The sequence below is a fragment of the Crocodylus porosus genome, unplaced genomic scaffold (assembly GCF_001723895.1).
Source record: "Crocodylus porosus isolate Cpor-Errol unplaced genomic scaffold, CroPor_comp1, whole genome shotgun sequence".
Lineage (NCBI taxonomy): Eukaryota > Metazoa > Chordata > Crocodylia > Crocodylidae > Crocodylus > Crocodylus porosus.
This window is the reverse complement of record NW_017728913.1, coordinates 30,151,064-30,159,087: the sequence shown is the minus strand read 5'-3', so window position 1 is coordinate 30,159,087 and position 8,024 is coordinate 30,151,064.

Here is an 8,024-nt window from a genome sequence, read left to right as displayed (position 1 = left end):
CTGTAAATCAGCATTGTTTCTCTATTGAAGTCAAAAGAATGACATTAGTGTATATCAAATGACTCAACTTTTATATACAAGATAAACTGATTGGAGTAACAAGGAATAAAGGAATTGTAACTGAAGAAAGAGTTGGGTCAGTGGTCAGCACCTATAGTCTGCAAGCTGAAAGAGTTTGCATTCAGCCTGCCAAAGTCTGATCTAGCCCAGGGCAGCCTAGGCATACAACATTGCTATGCCACCTCTCCCCTCAGCAGAATGGCCCTCTCTCCAGACCTCTCTGTTGCTTTTTCATGCCTGTTTCTATTCTAACCACAGATTTTTACCATCCCCAATGCTGTGGGTGATGGGGGTCCACCAGCTAAAATACAGACAGACAACTTGCTTCTCCAGGGATACAGAGGTTTGCAGCTCACAGCAGGGGCCTGCACTGGCAAAATATTGCTAACTGCTGGTTTAGATAGTAAAGATAATGAGAAGAGATCAGGAATCCCAGAAGAAGGTGGGTGGATGTTAAAGTGATTTCATCAGGACTGATGATAAGAGGCATCTTTAGCAATGTGACAGTGTTCAGTTGGTACATAAGCAAGTTATAAAAGCACAGCAAATGGAAACTTTAAGAAAATTAGTTAAGGATGGTAAATTAAATGAAATCACAGGTAAAATCAAGTGAGGATGTTACTAGTTTCCTGAAGTAGAAAGTTCAATAATGAACTTAATAAAGCACACAACAAACCACATAAATGTCTGGCCGTTTCTCTCAATTCTCTGAAATATACCCAAAATGTTCCAGGTACACAAACATGGCCTGGAAATTTCATAAAAATATATTCCATCAAAACAGTCTTAATACATCTTCCTAGTATTTCTATGGTCCAGAAAATGTGTCCTAATTAAGTGTACCACCAAGGCAAAAGAATACTTTTAATGAAAGCAAAGTTGGCTAAGAATGTAAGATTACAAAAATGGAAAACATCTGTATAATTGAATATTCGAGATTGACTGTTAGGTTGAATTGTAAGACCTATAACTTCTCCCTTTGCTGAATTATCTGTTCACTTAAATAAGTATGTTTGTAATTTTTTTTTAACTAACCATATTTAAAAATATATATTTTTCAGTGAATATATTACTTCTGAAGGTTAACCCATATAAATAGAAGGAACCATATAAAGGGAACCATATATTAATTTGTTAGTAGGGAATGCCATTTAGAGGAGTAGGGCTTGGGCTACACTTCTCAAAAGTATTTTCCTAAGTCCATAGCAGAGAGAGAGTAAGAATGATTTGGTTTGGGCACACGCCTGTGTTATATATTAAGGAATATATACATATTTATACAGCAAAAGCTCTGTTATCTGGCACCCATGGGGAATGCGGGGGTGCCGAATAACCAAATATGCTGGTTACCTGAAAGGTGTCTTTGCCTGGTGGGGCCACTGTCCCTACCGCCGCATATGGACCACCAGGCTTTCACGTCCTGCAGTCAATGTGCTGGGGAACAGGGAGGGGGCTCCAAGCAGGCTACTTTGCCCTGGGCTGTTGCCCAAAGTTGATGATGTGAACTCAGCAAAACTGGAAGCGGGACTTCCGGTTTCACTTTTGCTGCATTGACCGGCATGCTGGTTAATAAAGCATGCTGGCCAATAAAGTGCCGAATAACACCGCTTTTACTGTATAAAGTAAAATAGCTTCAATTACAAGGGCAGACACCAATCCAACCCAGAACAATGTAAAACCTATAGGTAATCTTCAAATCCTTGTGCAGAAGCAGGCAAATGAAGAGGCATTTGAATCTGGGTCTCCCACAGCCTGGGTTAGTGCTTTGACAACTTTCTAGGGACCCCAGTAACTTCTCATGGGTATGCGCTGTGTGATGAAGGTAGGCTCTAAAATACCTATTGCATCAGAGCCCACAATCAAAATAGGGGCTTAGGTGTGGGCTACATCTTCAAAGGGGATCCAGGCTTGACTAATGCTGGACCTGCCTGTATTCCCTTTAAAGAGTCATTCAAAAATTCTAGGAAGTTGTCTCTCTCAGCCTTTTTCCTCAGGGTCAGCTTCATTTCTTCTTCCTCTCTTGTGTGTTTCTGCTTTTTCTTTCATAGGCATTCAGACAAGCACCATTCTAATGAAAATACTGTATGCTCTGCTCACTTCACAAGGAGTGGGTAGCATATGCTTCATGCTCAGTATATGTACACATGCTTACATGTCCACAGTGTAGAGAAAGGGTCAAAAATATCCAAGTGTTGTAACTAGGAAACTGCTGCATAAGTACATACAAGGTAATAGAGGTCCACTCTTCGACTATTGATTATCAGCCCCAGTGAAGTTGGAAGATCCAAGACTTTTCCAGGTAAACCATCCTTTGATCTCAGGCTTCAGAACTGGGACCTACATTTACCTGGGGTTTTCTACATTTTCAGAAATGTAAGTGAGAGCCGAGGCTTCGGTTCTTACCACAGATCCTACTGTTGTGTCTTATTGTGTTTTCCTTGCGCTGTCCCTTGAAGGCCATAGCCTCCTGTTCAGCACTGCAGGGTTCAGTTGCGTTGTGGCAGGTTTGCTGCACTGGGGACTCCACTGTCCCTGCCATGTGGAGCCAGAGGCTTTGCTGTTTCCTCTGCCTCCACAGGACTGGACTGAGTCAAGTCAGAGGCAGAGCAAGTATAGGATCTGCATACATCTACCGAGGGCAATTGTTAAGATCCACCCTGGAGATGACTTCAGAGAATTATAATAATAAATAACGGTTAGTTCAGCCCAGGAGTGTCCAAAGTGTTATTGTTGAACTCACCATATATTATCTATGAAAAAGGATATTGAGTCCATTACGTGTATTGCCTAAACGGCTCCATGCTCTCATTTTGCCTTTTCTGATGCCTTTTTCACTTATTACAAAACAAAACAATGTGTATCAATACTCATTTTCTGGATCTAAATTAAAAATCAGGCAAAAATATCTCCAAACATTTTTAAATTATGGTTAGACCTAATTGGAAATTTTCTGAGAAAACAGATTTATTTCAGGAATGTCAATTCTTAAAAACCCATTTGAGATAAAGAAATCTTGCTTGTTGCTGAAACCTGGTGGCCCTGGAAGAAATGATTCAGGCTCCTTGGAGCCAGAAGTCTGGGAACACTAAAGCTCGATGTTTGACTTAGAGGTTCATTTTTGTCTTGATACATTCAAACAAAACATTTAAGTTATTTCTAAAACAAGTTCTTAAGTTGTTTCTTAAACAAAACATTTAAGTTTTTTTTCAGATTAAACTCTTCACAGGACATTTATAAATACTGCTTTCAAAATGGGCTTTTTCTAGAAGTTTGAAATTTCTCCTAGAATGGAAATTCCAACTTTCACCCAGGTCATATTTAATCAGCATTATTTATGTTTCCATTTTATGGAAACGTAAGAAGAATTAAATCAGAAAGTTATCTTGAATTTGAATTCAGCTGAATGTCAGTATTGCTCTTTCAAGGCACAAGCAAATTGCCTCTGAACTAATACATACAGACTAGGGGAAAATAGGTGGAAATTTCATGCAAATAGGAAGAGCTTTCTAAAGGGCAAGCTTGGTATGGGAGATCATTCCTTATGATGCAGGTTGTGAATCAAGATTACTGTTATTCTGACTGCATCATGATGCAAGACCTTGTGCCATTTAATATTACTGGTCGTAGGCCTAAATATCTTTTTTTCAAGAAAACTAGATATGGCAAAGTAACCAGACACTTTCTAGTTCAAATACAGAATTCATAAAAGCTGGCATTTTGTATTATCTTCTGAAGATACCTTCAAAAACCAGAGATCTTTTTTTTCAATGTTTCCTACAGAAGAATAATGTCTCAAATCCAAGTTGTGTAAGCTTTTTTAAGTATAGTTGTAACTCTGAAGGAAATGGAAATAAGTAGTTTTATTAGCTTGAGTTTAAAAACATCTTAACTTCAAGAAAGAGGCTATTTATTGATCTACATGACATGGAAATGCTTAGGATTAAAGTACTTTCATTACAGAAGTGGTGGGAAGGTAAAATACAATTAGGCTCAACTAGATCATTTTAATGTTTGATTATAACCAATTGGCTGGGACAGATTTTCATGCCAGCACTAAGATCCTGGTGATAATAGAGTTACATATCCTTTGTACAATAAAATGTGAAATTTACATGCAGAGTGGTATGTTCTCTTGATGCACACATATAACTCCCATTAGCATTAATAGGAAATATATGTGCCTATCAAGAGGAAAATATACCCTATTAAATTCTCAAATATCATGTCAGCTCCTTATGCCTCCAGTCCTATCTCCATACAGTGAAAATACTAACAGTCCTTACCTCAGATATACTGCTTTTCAACTGTAAATCTCAAGGGGATTGAACAACTAGAGTAAGTACCATTAACCTGATGGTATTGATGAGGAAGCTGAAAAACAAAAGCAGCTTGACCTCTCTCAGCCCACTCAGGAGGTCATTGGCAAAATTTGGAATGGAGTTTGATTTGCCAAAGGGCCTAAGGGAATTGGATGCCCAGGCCAGATTCAATTCTACTCTAAGTATAATCATATTTAGGCGTCCAAGTGTGATTCTATTCTAACATGTTCAAGTCTCTAAAAATCCATTGATACATCTACTTTTGTAACCACCACTCACTATCTAACTCTAAAGCTTGAGTCACAAAAAGAATCCAAGAGGAGGAAAACTGAGGTGGAGGAGGAGAATCAGTTCCCTAACTCTCCTAGGCTACATTTTAAAACCTACATAGCACTTATGGCTATAAACTGGCATCCATTTTTAGCAGTAGAAATGTCTCTGGGAGAGGGAGCAATTCAGGCATTCATTCTCCCAGGAGAACTCTCCTGGAAATAACCTGTACCAGGTTGGAAGTGAGTTGTTGGTGTCCCCGCCCCCCCAGAATCCCCATTTTTGTTTTGGGAGAAACTGTATATCCATGGTTTCTACAAGGACAGTTGTGATGTTCCTACTAGAAACATAACTCCTTTCCATTGCCTAGGTCATGGCACTTCCAGTTCACTGCTTCATCCACTGGACAAAGATGTTTTCACAAGATTATTGTTTTTGACTTTCTCGGTTCTCACCACAGAGTTCCTCCTTTCTAGCACAGAAACTGTTCATTGCTAAAATAAAAAAAAACAACTAATATGACACTGTGGGTTATTATTTCCTTAGACAATGGTGTCCCTCACATGAAAAAGATCCCCTGCCTTTCAAACAACAGTATATTTCATTTGTACAACAAGGAACCCCTGCCCCTGTTACTAGGAAGGCCTGAAGAGGTAGGAAACCTGGGGCCAGGAGAGGCAGCAAGGACTGAGCCACTGACTAAAAAGGCCAGGCAGCTAATGAAGCAATTAGCTGCAACTGGTTGAGGGATGGAGATCCAGGCACATGACCAGAAGGAAGCTGAGCTGGGGGTGGGGTTTAAGCCTAGACTCTGAGCAAGCAAGGAGCAACAGGGAGAGGGGCTGTCTGGCTGGAGGTGAGTAGGCAGCCCTGATCCCTATCCCCCTTTGCCTAGAGGACCTGGAGGTAGGTCTCCAGGGAACATTTACCATGAGGGATAGAGGCTATTTCTTTTAAGAAGCAGCTGCCTTGTTCTTTTTGTTCAGTTTTTTTTTTTTAACTTCAGCCCAGAGGACTAGATTGTAGTTACAGGGACAGAAGAAGTAACAAGCAGGGGTGCCTGTGTGTGCTCCCCTGCTATAGATGCCAGAAGCCAACCTTGAACCACAGGGGCAGAGACTAGTATAGTGAAGCTGCACCCCCAGGAGAGGCTGCTGTTAAGGCATGGCCAGTATCTGAGAGCTGAGGTCTTAATCTCCTCCAACAACAAGCAAACAACATCAAAGTCATGGCAGGAAGGAGAAGGGAAGAGGTGGGACTGGGAAACAGCTGGCAAGCAGTGCGGACCACAAGGGGCACCAGGTTCTGGGGTACTACATCCCCCTACCCTCTGCACCCCCACAATGTGAAAGAACGGATCCTGCAATATGAAAGAATAGTGGTCAGACAATGTGAACAATGTGGGTATGGAAAGTAGCAGGGAAACAATTTTCTGTAATGCAAACAGCTATTCATATGCTGTCATAGTAAAAAGTTAAGTATTGCAGCCATGTGTGTCACATATGGAAAGCCAAAGATGTTCATTAGGTAAATATTATCCTCATGTACTTTTAATTGCTTATCTGAGAATTTCTGTTAAACCACTTGATTGCTTATATGAGTTCTGATTTGAAAGGAAAGCTCTATGACTTAATTTTAAAAAATGATACATTATTGTTATGAGTTCCATTTATAGCATCTATGTGATACATATTATTTATATTTATCATTTATGATGTAGCAGCACCCAAATGCCAAATTTAGGTACAATCCAAACAACGAAATGCTAGTACCATTTCTAGCATTCAATGCATTGATTCTAGAAGCATGACAAGAATGGTAATAACTGAGAGTCCAGATCTTCAACTGGTTTAATGTAGTGCAGTTCAGTGGAACTGGGTCAAACTTCATGAACTGACTAATAAAGTCTAAAGTCAATTGGAGAATATATTTAGTATTTTTGATCAAATACTGTACCTTGACTTTTGCTAATGAGCAGTCATCTTGATCAGGAGAAATTGGCACTCTTGTTATGCTAATACAGCAGCATAACTAAATCCAAGATTGACAGTGTTTCATGAGAAACTGTTAACTACCATGTACTAGCATACCTAGGCCAGGGCAACACAGGCAACCTCCTTTGGAGCTGACAGGGTTGGAGGGGGAGCAGGCAAAAAAACACTTTTGCTACAGCCATGCAACTGCTATTTACTGCAGCAGTAGCAACCAAAAGTTGTCACTACCCTTATGTGTGGCCACTGCCCTGGGCACCCTGCCACCTTCTCATGCCACTTCCACCAAGCATCATGGAGTTTTCTTTAAGGGATTAGGTACTTACAGATGACCCACTGATCTGTCTTGCACTATAGCAGAATTGCCAAAGAAGCCTCAATCTTTTCCTTCAAATCTGCATATGACAATGGCCACAATATATTGTTTGGTCAGAACTTTTTAAATCCTTTAACATTATTAACAATATTTATACATTTTTTCCAAATTGTGTACAGCACTTTGCTAGGATTCATAATCCATTTTATAAACAGGTCCAAGAAGTATGACAAAATAAAGAAATTAAAACACCACAAAAAGGAATTGGCACAACATTCAACCCGGTCGGGGGAAGGGTTACTTGAAATATTAAAAACCCTAGATAAATGCCTCCCAGTATTGAAATAATCATAGCTATTTTCTGTGAAAAGATGCTCATTAGCCTTTACTCTTTTAGTAACTCAGCACAATTAAATCATCTTTTGAAAAATGCATTCCAGCCAAAAATGTCAATGGATATCTATGTGCTATAAAGACTGCCAAGCTGTACAGAATAATGTCCTTCAGATTTTTCAGGTTTCTAATGGTAGATTTGGCCATAAGCTGTGCTTTTGCATACCCTCCTCTTTACCAAATAAGTCTATCATTCAAGGTACTTGCATGCCAATCAGTACTGCAAAACTACACTCTTCTTAAGGAACTATGAAGGTTACAAGAATCCTCCCATGACAACTACTTGCCTCCCAATGATGGAAACACCTGCTAGACTCTTGCGCTGAATCAGTGTCACAAATAAAATGTCCCCAAATCTTAGCCCCAAAAGTGACCTTGAGCAAAGTGAAAAGACTATGCACATGTGAAAAGAAATGTAATCTGAGTACAGAAATGGCCATCTTGACACCAACCCTGCAAACACTTAGGCAAATGAATAAGCTTGGTCCTCTAAGTGGTCATAAATAAAAATGCTAAACAAGATGTTGAAACTCACATGATCAGGGGACAGCAGGGCAGGCCCTATGAAGAGAGGCTATGGGACCTGAACCTGTTCAGCCTCCAGAAGAGAAGACTGAGGGGGGATCTAGTGGCCTGTTATAAATTAGTCAGGGAGAATCAGCAGGCATTGGGGGA